The sequence below is a fragment of the Panthera uncia genome, chromosome B4, assembly GCF_023721935.1.
Source record: "Panthera uncia isolate 11264 chromosome B4, Puncia_PCG_1.0, whole genome shotgun sequence".
Taxonomy (NCBI): Eukaryota; Metazoa; Chordata; class Mammalia; order Carnivora; family Felidae; genus Panthera; species Panthera uncia.
Genome location: NC_064809.1, coordinates 108,891,801 through 108,904,235, shown reverse-complemented (window position 1 = coordinate 108,904,235; position 12,435 = coordinate 108,891,801). Strand labels below are relative to the sequence as shown.

Below are 12,435 nucleotides of genomic sequence, written 5' to 3'. Positions count from 1 at the left end.
TCCAAAATCTTTGGCCTACACTCTCCCTGCCAGTACCCTTCAAGCTTTGCGAGGTCTCATGACATGAATGATGCAGATGTTTTTGAGAGTATGCTATGGAAGTGGCATAATTGCCACCGAGCAAGTGATAGCAGGGTGTCTGTCCCTGGATGGTAATCCGAGGGTGCCCAAGTCAACTAGTCCATGTTATAGGACCCTAACTCAGGGACTATGATGTATGTGGGACTTTGAGAGGACAATTTTGTATGATAAATGCACAAGTTTGCAGCTATGCTACAAAACTAATAAGATTAAGAGTACAATTATTGTCCACATAAGGGATAATATTAGGTGGGATTATATGAAATTGCCATTCTGTAGGCAAAAATGGTCTAATGTCAGTGATTTCCCCATGGCTCAACCCAACATATAAACATTACAAAGAAGACTGTACTGTTACTTTGAGTTGTGTGCTTGATGCTTCATACAAATAAAACAAAACATAGGAAAACAAAAACATATTTGCCCTAAATTGGTTTAGCATTAGGTTAATGAAATCCCCTCTAAGTAGATTCTTTTACAATCTGGAAGATAGCTGTTTGCCCCCAGGTAAGGTGTAAAGACTCCTGATGTTACTTATTTTACTAGGACATTCTGTAAGGACAAAACTAGATGCTCATAAAGCATCTTTTTATAAAGATTATCTTTAACGCTTTTTCCTTTAAATTGTCAAGGTATATATCTTTCTTTTAGCTCACTGTTAGATAATTGGTTAGAAAACTATGGTGAGGGGCGCCTGGGTGGCTCAGTTGGTTAAGCATCTGACTGGCTCAGGTCATGATCTCGTAGTTCATGCGTTCAAGCCCCGCCTCGGGCACTGCTGACAGTTCAGAGCCTGGAGCCTGCTTCAGATCCTGTCTCTCCCTCTATCTGTGTCTCTCTCCCACTTGTGCGCTCGCGCTCTCTCTCTCTCTCTCTCAAAACTAAAATAAACATTAAAAACATTAAAAAAAGAAAAGAAAACTATGGTGAAATCTCTTTAAATGTTCATGTTCCATTAATCTACTGGCGAGTCTTAATCTGCAGTCCCCTCTGTACTTCGGCTGCTTTTCTGTTCCTTCTGCACAACAAATCAGGCATAGTTGTAGAGGATATTTGTGTCTACTGTGGCATGAAGCACCGCTGCGCTGAGTATTCGTGATGTGAACTTTGCACGTCATTGTAATTTTAAAACCCAGAGAAATATTAGAAGCCAAAACACACAGTGTTTACAGGTGGTTTGGGGTTTTGTTATTGTGATCACTCTTGTTTGGGGTATTTATTCGTTTGGTTTTTGTAGAAGACTGGAAGAAATTTTCAAGATAAGGCATAAAAAAGATTACTCTTGAAACCTTAATTTGTCAAATTTCCTAGTAGGATACGAGCAGATTTGTTATGGTATAGGGAACAGTTGGCTTCTGTTGCTTCTTTGACCTGATTTACTGTTACATTCAGGATGATTTCTAGATCTGAGAATACTGATATCTGGGCTCTGGTGCTTTCTCACTACAGAGAAGAAATTGTGGCATACAGTGTAACAGTTGGTAGCTCTGTGACTTGCACTTGTGCCTCTAATGCCAGGCGGGAAATCTGATACAATATTTCAGCATCAAAATAAGCTGTTACCAATCTGCATTTTTTAAAGCTTAATTGTTTAAATAAAAAAAAGAAGAAGAAGAAGAAGAAGAAGAAGAAGAAGAAGAAGAAGAAGAAGAAAGAGGGGGGTGGTTGTAAAGGGTTGTACTGGCTCTCATATAGATATAGTTTTAAAATGTTGATCTCACATTCCTGAATCTTTATTCTCGTTACATTGTTACTTATTATATACTGATTTTCTAAGGGTTTTGCAAGATTCCATTGAGTCTTTTAATGTTTTCATTTATTCAGTTAGAACCAGACCAAGATTTTATCATCAAAGTTGTACAACAGCATTTAGCATTGGCATTGACATGTGATGTGGGATGTTCTAGACCCTTCCCCATCGTCACTCCTTCCCTGCAAAAGGCAGGCAAGATAGGAATTTCTCTTCTGAATCCTAATGTAAAGTCTTTTTTTAAAAAACAATACTGATTATAAAAAAAAATTGTTTTAAATACTCTAGAGTTATTAAAATATTTTAGGTAAACTATATTCCTAAGGTTTGATGTGTTGATTTTACTATTATTTGTCCTACAAATGAACAAAATGAAATTCATAATCTTGTACACGTTCTTCTGATTGTCGAAACACTGGACTCTCTTCTGAGAATCAAAGTGATTCTCCTCTTCATTCTGGCCACTGTGTAGAAGATGAACGTAATGTGGATGTCTTTCCTTAGAAATGGGGACAATATTTCAGGTCAAATTAATCTTTATAATACATGGAGAATTTGTGATTGTATTGTAGGAAAAAAAAAATCAAGGGTTTTGGTGCTCCAGCAGTCAAGATATTTAAAATTGTAGTGCATGAAAGCATTACATGAGATGCTCAGTGGCCTGTCAAGCTGCCTACCTGACTTCAAGAAACTTACAACCTAGCCCAATAGAAATAAGAGTTTAAGAAACAAGTGGCAATTTCAGTATACTAGATGAAAGGTATGTATGATTGCCATAAGAGATTATTGATGGAAGTATTCTGAAAAGATCACTAATGGGCTGGAGAAAACTAGAGGACTCCTCTAGAAGGAAACTTTTGACCAATTCTTGACCTAACCAGAGTTGGATAGGATTTTGATAGGGACATTCCAATTGGGGAAAGCAAGTTGTAAGTAGACACCTCAGAAATAGTTGAAAATACGTACCACGGTAATAGAAGTACATCAGTCTAGCTTGGGATCTTTAAGTTGCTTGCCTCACCGGGTAGCCCCTGCAGTGAAAGGCCAGGGATGTGCCTGCTTGCAGCACACGTGTGTCTCAGCCTGCACTTAGTGACTGTTCTGTGCCATTCACTGTTCTTGACTTTAGAAAAAGCGAACAATAATACCTGCCCAGATAAGCTGGCTTTCAACATTCTAGTGGGGAAGACGGGGAGTTCACAGGTTAAAAAACAGACTGTATAGCATAATAGAGCCCAGCACATATAGGCTCAAAACATGCAAAGGTTTAGAAAGCACTAAAGGCAGACAGGACTAAGGGTGCGTTTTAGGTAGTATGTTCAGGACAAGGGTCATGCGAGAGGTGACGTGAGGAATGAAGGGAACATGCCACACGGGTACCTGGGAAGGCACTCGAGGCAAGTGGGAGCAGTGCTGGAAGCTCCAGTTGAGAGTGAGGTGGGCGCCTCCAGAGGCTTTCCTTTGGAGTTGTGTGACTTAGGTTTTAATGTGTTCACCGCGGCCACCGCCATGTGGAGAATCGCCCTGGGGATGGGGGTGGGGAGGAACAAGAAGACTTGCTGGTTAGGAAGCTAATGAATAGTCAGCAGAGAGGCCTCCCTTGACCCACGGTGGTAGCAGACGAGGTGGTGATAAGTGATCCATTCTGGATGTATTTTAAAGGCAGAGCCAAGAGGATTTCCTGACAGGTTTGATGTCAGCTGTGCGATTCCCTGTCTCCTTTCCCCAGGGACAGTAAGGTGTACCCTTGAGGAATCTCAGGGCAGCTGAGATTATCTCCTGGCTCTGCATCATTCTGCCAGAGGGGTTGCTGAGGGAAAAAGAACCGTGGTTTTACTACATCCTTTTTTAGGATCAGGAAAGTGATCAGTTGAATCAGTGCAAGAGATCCTCTGCTATTGCTGTGACTTCAGGAAGTGAGCGCAATGGTAAAAAACACACGACTCCTTCCTAGATGTCATTTAGATTTGTATTTTTCAGCAAAGTGCACTGGTTTCCCCGTTGGAAAGATTTGTGCTTCAGCATATTTTTAGAAACAAAAATGCTACCCACTTTCATGGAGATAGTCATACAGTATATGCTCTCTGAAAAATATTAATGCATTGACAAAATATATGGACATACAAAGAGTAAAGTTGCAGATACAGCGAGGATATTTCCACGGATGTTGTGGCAACAGTTTGTCCTGGTTACTAGACAACATTGCATAACTAGTTCAGAGTGATTCCAGTTCCTAACTGCTTATGTAAGCAAAGATTTGGAAAGACTTACTTGAAAGAACACAGTGCATGCAAACCTAAATGTCTCAAAACTAAAATTTATCACTTTGAAAGTGTAAAATGGTAATATGCAATTTATTGTCCCCAGATTCCCCATTTACTTTTCCAGGGAAATCCGTAAAAATCAGGTTGCACAAGCCTCCCGCTTTCACTACTTTTCTGTACGCTAACATTGCTGGTTTTACGTATAAACCGCCTCTAAATTTGGAGGTAGGTGAGATTCTTTTTTAAGTTTTTAAACTTTGCAATATTTTTATAAGGTAGCTTTTGATTTGCAAGTTTAGCATAGGATTTCTGAAACTAGGTGTGTTGTTTGTAATTTTGTTGCTGCTTACTAAGCTTTAGAAAAACAGTTTAATGTTATCCTTGGGCATTGGTTTAGTGGCCCTGGGGTATCTTTCTCCTGGCCCTTGCTCTAAGCATTTGAAAGGAAATGAACACACGTGTTTGTAGAATCTGTATTCGGGTTCACTAGCTGGTACCTTTTACAGTTTTCCTTCTTTTAGTAAAAGACTTTTAGTCTTCATTTTCGACAATAGTGAACATGTCAAGTAGGATACAGTAATTTTTTTTTTCTTTTAATCTGGTAACTCAAAAAGTTAAATGTAACTCTAAGATGCTTAGTAGAACCAAAAGAATTCTTATCAGGGTTGAGAAATAATTTTTTTTAAAATTTTTTTTAGTGTTTTTATTTATTTTTGAAGGAGAGAGAGAGACAGAGCATGAGTGGGGGAAGGGCAGAGAGAGAGGGAGACACAGAATCCGAAGCAGGCTCCAGGATCCAAGCTGTCAGCACAGAGCCCAACACGGGGCTCGAACTCACAAACTGTGAGATCATGACCTGAGCCCAAGCCGGACGCCCAACCGACTGAGCCACCCAGGCGCCCTGAGAAATAATTTTAAAACATTGCCCTTTGAAATTGTAAGAAATGAAGTAATTGAGAAAGACATTTTACAAATAAGACATACATGATAATCAACAGAGGTAATGAAGAAAATGTTTTCACAGATCCTTTACCATTTAAAAGAAAAGACCACTTTTTTTTTTTTGTTCCAGATACAAGTTATTTTAGAGATAGGAGCGAAAATATTAGAGATGGAAAGAGACTATTTTCAATTAGCCGTATCTTTGCTTTTGAAGTATATCATGACCCATATGTTATAAAAACTACCAACAGTTGTGAATGTGATAGTTGACCTTTAAAAAATGTGTTTTTTGATTAAAAAAAAAAAAGGATCCAACTAAAACTTTTTAGTCTGTTAAAGGAACATGACTTTTTTCTTTTTTAGAAGACACAGATCTCATCATCTGTAAAATTTACTAAGATAGTACAACTATAAAAAGAGATTAATAGTGTGGGTCAGAAGCTTTCTTTTTTTCTTTCAAATAAAATGTAGTTTTTAATAAAAATCATAATGGCCATAAGTCCCAACTGTTTGATTTAGCTATACTGAAAAATATACTAATTTGAGCTTCATTCCCAATTTCCAGGTCACAAGGAAAGAAAGCTTACATTAATGAGGGTTTCCTTTCACCAAAAACTGTTATTCTAATTAAATTTCAACAAAAATGATTTAGGACTTAAACTCTTCTCTGTGAAATGTAAAAACAAACAAACAAAAATAAAGAGACTCTATCCAAAAAGATTGTATAAAATACGTTACTTAGGAGTCCAACAGAGTACTTTTTAGAATTTCCTTCAGAATATTAGCACATTTCTAGAAACTGGAGGTGTGAAGTTCCAGGTATTATTTCTGCCTTCCAAATTCCTGAGCTGCTGTCTCTCCTCCTCCTCCTCCTCCTCCTCCTCCTCCTCCTCCTCCTCCTCCTTCTTTCAAATATAATTTATTGTCAAGTTGACTAACATACAGTGTGTATAGTGTGCTCTTGGTTTTGGGGGTAGATCCCATGACACCCAGTCAGTCAGAAATTCTGTCTTTGTAAGCTATGACTCCTAACTGCTGCAGGACTACGCTCGGTCCGAGTCTAGGGCTCTAAGCCGCACCCCCAGTTCCCACAGCTGAGACTGAGGCATGCTGAAAATGCCCAACAGCTCTCTCTGCCCACACATCCAGTAACAACTGGTTCCTTCCTCTTCCTGTGGAAGAGCAACATCCTCTGAGATGAGAAGAAATGCACCCTGAGGAATGCAAGAACAGCAGTGAGCTTTTCACACAGGAAATTACTACAGTAGCACTCTGAAAAGTGCCCAGTCTCTTGGACCGTCAGCCCATGATGAGCTTCCTGCTGCTGACCCAGAGGATGATTTACTGTGGAGTAAATGCCACCTGTGGGTCTGTCAGAGTTTCGTGGAAAACCGTGAACTCCGCTTTCAGCGGTTCTGTACATCTCTACCTGTCTGGTTTTGAGTTGTTGGGTGCTGCAGACACAGTAAAGCCAGGTGGCTTTGTCCTTCTCTCTGTTTAGCCACTTGGCAGTTAACTGTTTGGCGGAAGTAGTCAGCAAGTCTGCTAATAAGAATTTTCGTCATTTCTTTGGACTTTATGAAACTAGGACTTGTAAAATATGTTAGGGCTTCAGAGAGATTAAAAACCCTTATAATCCAAGTGAACTGGTTACTAAGGCCCAGTGCTGGTCCTTGTCTGCTTCTTTCTGTGTCTTTCAATTTCCTTTCTTTTACTTTCTGAGGTAAGCGTCAGTAGAAGGTCCCATACTGTGGGTATGTCATACATGCTCAAGCATAGGTAAAACTCTGTTGCTTTGAACCGACCCTGATCATTTGCATTTCAAATGGATTTTTACAACTGGAGAATGTTTTAGTATAATTTACCTTTAAAAAAAAAATAATTCCTCCAGCGTTTTCTCTTTCCTTTGCATGAGGTAATGATGGCTGCCATAAAGCCCGGTTTGTGTATTACATGTACATTTTAAATTGCCTTCTAAATTGCTACAGGATTTTGCTAGGTTTCAGTGTTTACGGTGGCAAAATTCTTTTACTTTTCATGTATTTGTTTGGATTATTTTACTAAAGCACATACAAGTTACTTGAGTATTAGTTAAATAAAAGCATAGTATATATATCAGTAGATGGATTATTATTATTATTTTTTTTTTTAGTAGATGGATTATTATATAGCCATACCATATTTAACAACAGCTAAATACAATGTGTGTGATTCTGGATTTGATCCTTGGTCAGTGGGAAAATTGCTATATAGGACATGATTAAGACAATTGGCAAAAATGTAATATGGGCTGAATATTAGATAATAGTATCAATGCTAAATTTCCATTTATGGAAATGGTCTTGTCCTTAGGAAATATCAACTACAGTAATTTAGATAAAAGAGGCATAGTGTCTATAGCTTCTCCCAAAAGATTCAGAAAAAAAAAAAATTAAATAGATAATGATATACCAGATGTGGGAAAATGTCAACACATGAATCTAGATGGATATATGAGAGTCCCTTTCATTATTTTTGCAACTTTTCTGTATGTTTGAAACTATTTCAAAGTGAGAGTTAAAAATAACTTATATATCTTTATAGGGAAGTGTGATTTTTATTTTTCAAAGTTTTTAAATATGAATTTTATTTATCTTTATATTAAGTGAAAAAAGTATTATGAGCAATATGATTCTAATTTTGTCAAGGGAAACAAATATTTTTATCCATTTAGTGGAATTCTTAGCATCTTGTATGTATTTTATACTAACCTGGGCATCTGAAATTTACCCAAGGTCATCCAGTCATGTGTAACAAAACTGGATTTTGAACTCTATCTAGCTTTAGAGAGTGTGCTTTTAACCACTGTGCATGTGTGAATATGTATGTTGAAAAAAAAAAAGCAGTAATTTTTCCTAATTATACAAAGAATGAAAAGTAGTAAAAAAAAAAAAAAATGAGAAAACACATGTACACCCTCACACAAAATACAAGAAACAGAAAATTACCAGGAGACAACTGTTGGTAACATGTAAAATGTAGTCTCCCAGGAAAAGGTTGCTGCTGTTAGAAGCTCAGAGACTTGAAGAAGAGGCCCTGCCCTCCAAGCTCAGAGGACAGACCCAGCAGAGGCGGACCCAGACTTGTGAGGGGCACGGCCACCTGGTGCTCGTGCCTCGGTCAGGGTCAAGGCTGTTGTGGGAAGAGGCTGACTCAAGCAGCAATCAAACAGGGGGAAGAATCTCTCTCCTCTGACCTCTGGCCTCCTTTTGGCAAAGCCTACCAAGGAAGCCACTGGAAAGAGAAAGCTGTAGCTTGCAGAGGGGCCCAGTGTCAGCATCACAAAACAAAGTTTGAATGGTGGATTTGGAACCAAGAAGCACACTCTGTGCGAGGAATTACTGAATCAAAGGATAGGAACTTTAGGGGCTCCCGGGGCACTCTGTGGGTTAAGCCTCTGACTCTTGATTTCGGCTCAGGTCATGATCTCATGGTTCATGAGATCGGGCCACTCCTTGGGCTTTGTGCCCACAGCACAGGGCCTGCTTGGGAGCTTCTCTCTCTCCCTCTCTCTCCCTCTTCCTCTGCCCCTCCCCCGCTTTTTCTCTCTCTCAAAATAAATAAGTAAACATTAAAAAAAAGAAGGATAAGAACTTAAAAACAAACTGTAAGTCAAGTTCGCTCTAGAATGTGTATACAAATTTGGATTCCCACTAATAATATATGGGAGTGCCCATTTCCCATACCTTAAAACATATATATTAGGTGTTATATTTATTTAATTATTAATTGTTTAATTTTTAAAAAGTCTTTGTAATAGATGTTAATTTTTATTTTTTAACAACTTGTGAGCTTTTTAAAAATATTCATTTTTTACAAAAACTGGATATAGTTATAATATGTACAATGTGATGTTTTACTATATCAATACATTGTAAAATGAGTACCACTGTCGAAATAATTAACCTATCTGTTGTCTCCCACGGTTACCATTTTGATGTGTGTGGTAAGAACCGTGACTTGTGAGCTTTGACTTCTTTTCATTTTTCTACTCATTTGTATTTCTTAGAATTGCCTATTTGTATGTTTTGGCCATTTTTCTATTGTTTTGTTCATTTTAAAATTGGTCATTTTATTTTTTTTAAGTTTATTTTATTTATTGAGAGTGGGAGAGAGAGAGAGAATGAGTAGGGGTCAGGGGAGAGAGGGAGGGAGAGAATCCCAAGGAGGCTCTGTGCTGTTAGCACAGAGCCCAGTTGCAGGGCTTGATCCCACAAACTGCAAAATCCTGACCTGAGCAGAAACCAAGAGTGGGATGCTTAACTGACAGAGCCACCCAGGTGCCCCAGATCCTTAGGTCATTTTAATTAATAAGGTTGACCCCCTTTGCTATCTACAGTATGTTTTCTTTGTTATTTCCCCTTGAATTCTCTTTCTGATTATTGATAGGTTTAGTTGCATTAACTTCTTGAAAAATATCATTAATTTAATTTTATGGTTTCTTTGGAGTTGATGCAGATGAAGTCCTTCCCTACTCCCCAAATATATCTCTAGCTACTCTTCTTAAGGTTTTATTTTTGACAATTAGACCTTAAATTCTAAATCCATTAATTTTGATCATAAGGTACAGATTTGTAGTTAACAAAGTTATCTTCCATTTGTATTGTTGCTTTCCTTACTGATTTGTACTTTCTTAAAACTAAACTGTTATATACTTGTGTCTGTTTGAGACTTTGTCTTCTGTCTTACTGATCTGTTTGTTCTCGATCTATTATCATACCTTTTTCATTATTGTTGCTTCAAGTATTTCTTCAAAATATAGTGCACAAGCTTTTCCTTCAAATGTTTCTTGGATATTCTGGCCTGTTATTTATCCATATGAACTTTAGAATTATTTTGTCAGTTCTCCAAAAACATCCTTTTAGAATGTTGATGGGTGTTGCATTCCATTTATAAAATAATTTGAAAAGGATTGCCAACGTTACCACCTTGTGTTTGCTCATCCAGGTATATAGTATTATAGACATTAGGAGCATTCTCCTTATGTGCCTGTGGTTTCCATAAAAACAGCCACCATTTTATGTACGACTAAACATTTTATCTCCTTCTTGAGAATGCACATAGACTCTCTCCACAAATTAGTGTTAAAGAGGTTAAAGTAACCAAAGTCACACCAACTATGAAGTGATGGAGGCAAGCTAGGGCCAAGATGGGACTAAATCCGGAGCTCAAACTCTGACCTCCTACACTCTACTTCTCCCCAAATACTTAAGCTACCCAGACCACATGACTTGTCATTTTGTATCGTAGTTTTAGCTTCCTTGTTATCAACATGGCTTATCCTGTAAATATGTTTTCACTGTCCTGTAATATAGTAGTCAAAAAAGCCTAGCGAGTATTTTTGGGGGGAGAGAAGGGGGACAAGTATTGAGGACCTCTGGTTGGGAGCATATGGAGAAGTAGCCCTAGTGTCAATGCTTACAAATAATTGGTTGCAGAGCCTACTTTGGGATTTTATACATTACCTATTTCCACTTGCCTGAGTACTTAAATCTTCTGCATATACCAGACTTTAGCAAGCACACACATCCTTAGCTTAGTATTAGAATCCTCACCAAAAAGAATTGTGTTTAAGACACACTGTCATTGATTATCCAGGAGGTGTGCCATATGGTGTGCTCATCATAGCTTATTCCAGCCTGATTGTGTGGATATAGCTTCCTGGTAAGAACAGTTGAGCTATCATATCTTTAAATCCCGTTTATAATAATATTATGGCTTTACCTCCTTGACAGGGCTTTGTTGTTAGCTTTCTTTTCCTGCTCCCCCCAGGTCCACAACCTCATCCTATTAACTGATTTTCATTTTTATTTTGTTCATTGTTTTTTTTTTTTTGTTTGTTTGTTTGTTTTTTAACATTTTTTATTTATTTTTGGGACAGAGAGAGACATAGCATGAACGGGGGAGGGGCAGAGAGAGGGAGACACAGAATCGGAAACAGGCTCCAGGCTCCGAGCCATCAGCCCAGAGCCTGACGCGGGGCTCGAACTCACGGACCGCGAGATCGTGACCTGGCTGAAGTCGGACGCTTAACCGACTGCGCCACCCAGGCGCCCCTTGTTCATTGTTTTTTAAGAAAGGATACTCTTTGTGGCAGGAATTGTAAGTGTGTAAGTTTTCTTTGGTGGTGTTAATGCTATTGGTGTGTGCAGGTTTTATTTCCTTTGTAGAATAGATGATAACATCAGTTTCCATCAGATTTGGTTACATGTGATTTTTATTAAGTGAATCCTGTTTTCCACTGACTTTTATTTATTTATGTATTTTATTATATTTTTCCCCCCACTGACTTATTTTTAAATGGAGCTAGGTTTTCTTGGTGAATATCCTTAGTTTGCTGGGCTAGAAATCTTGTGAGCAGTGCTCGAAAGTCTCCCCAAACTCAGAATATTTTATTTGTTTGTTTCTATTGATTTGAGGCACCTTTTCAACTATACACTTATTTGCAGAATCCCAGCCGTCTCCTCCAAACTTTCTTTGTCTCTTGCTGTTATTATTTCTTAGATCACAGAGTTCCAAAGGATCCAGTCCTTCCACGTTCTCTGCTCCTCAGACCCCCCTCGTATCTCCTCTTTGGGAGCCATTATGTAACAGAATTGTGTTACAGTGTCTTACCTTGTCCCCTTAGGTGGGGACGTCTTGTGGTTCACTTGGACCACTTCTGTTTGAAGCTTCAGGTTCAGTAAAGTGGATCTGTGCCCTACTTTGTCCATTCTGTAAAATTATATTATGTAAAATGAATTCATTTTAAGTGACGTCTAGTATCAGGCAAATTACCATGCTGAGAAATGTTATTCCAAATTCTGAAATATGAACTTTGGGATAATAATTAATAACTTAATGAAATTTGGGGATGATAAATAATTACAATAATTTCTTATCTGAAACAGAATTGGAAATGCATTATTAATATAAAGTGAAGACAATTGTGTGCTTGGGAAAATCAATGGAAAATTTGAAAAAATTGACTAAGAAATGTACTCTCCCAGATTTGTACTTTTAGAAAATTCTGTGTACTTTCTGTATAATTCAGTACACAGTAAAATTACTGAAAAAAAATCAAGATGTTAGTGCTATTTAAAAAGTTATGTTGTTCTTTTTTTAAGAAATCATTTATATGTGTGAGTATTCTGTGAATTATAAATGCATAAAACTATGGCTATTTACCGGGGCACCTGGGTGGCTCAGTCGGTTGAGCATCTGACTCTTGGTTTCAGCTCAGGTCATCATCTTCTAGCTTCATGGGTTCGAGCCCTGCATTGGGCTCTGCACTGGCAGTACAGAGCCTGCTTGGGATTCTCTCTCTCTCTCTCTCTCTCTCTCTCTGTCCCTCCCCCACTCACAATGGCTCTGTCTCTC

The 12,435-nt window shown here is 38.2% G+C and overlaps 1 protein-coding gene across 8 annotated transcripts in view; it reads left to right on the top strand.

The window, feature by feature from the left end:
• POC1B (POC1 centriolar protein B) overlaps positions 1 to 12,435 on the top strand; it is a 95,409-nt gene that overhangs the window by 57,485 nt on the left and 25,489 nt on the right. For 2 of the 8 annotated variants that reach the window (XR_007456752.1, XR_007456749.1), the window contains 2 exons: positions 2,404 to 2,591; positions 4,199 to 4,320. The exons of 5 other annotated variants lie outside the window; for them this stretch is intronic. The gene's annotated coding sequence lies outside the window, so the exon portion shown is untranslated. The remainder of the gene's footprint in view (positions 1 to 2,403; positions 2,592 to 4,198; positions 4,321 to 12,435) is intronic. One more of the 8 variants, XR_007456750.1, reaches the window with a different exon arrangement.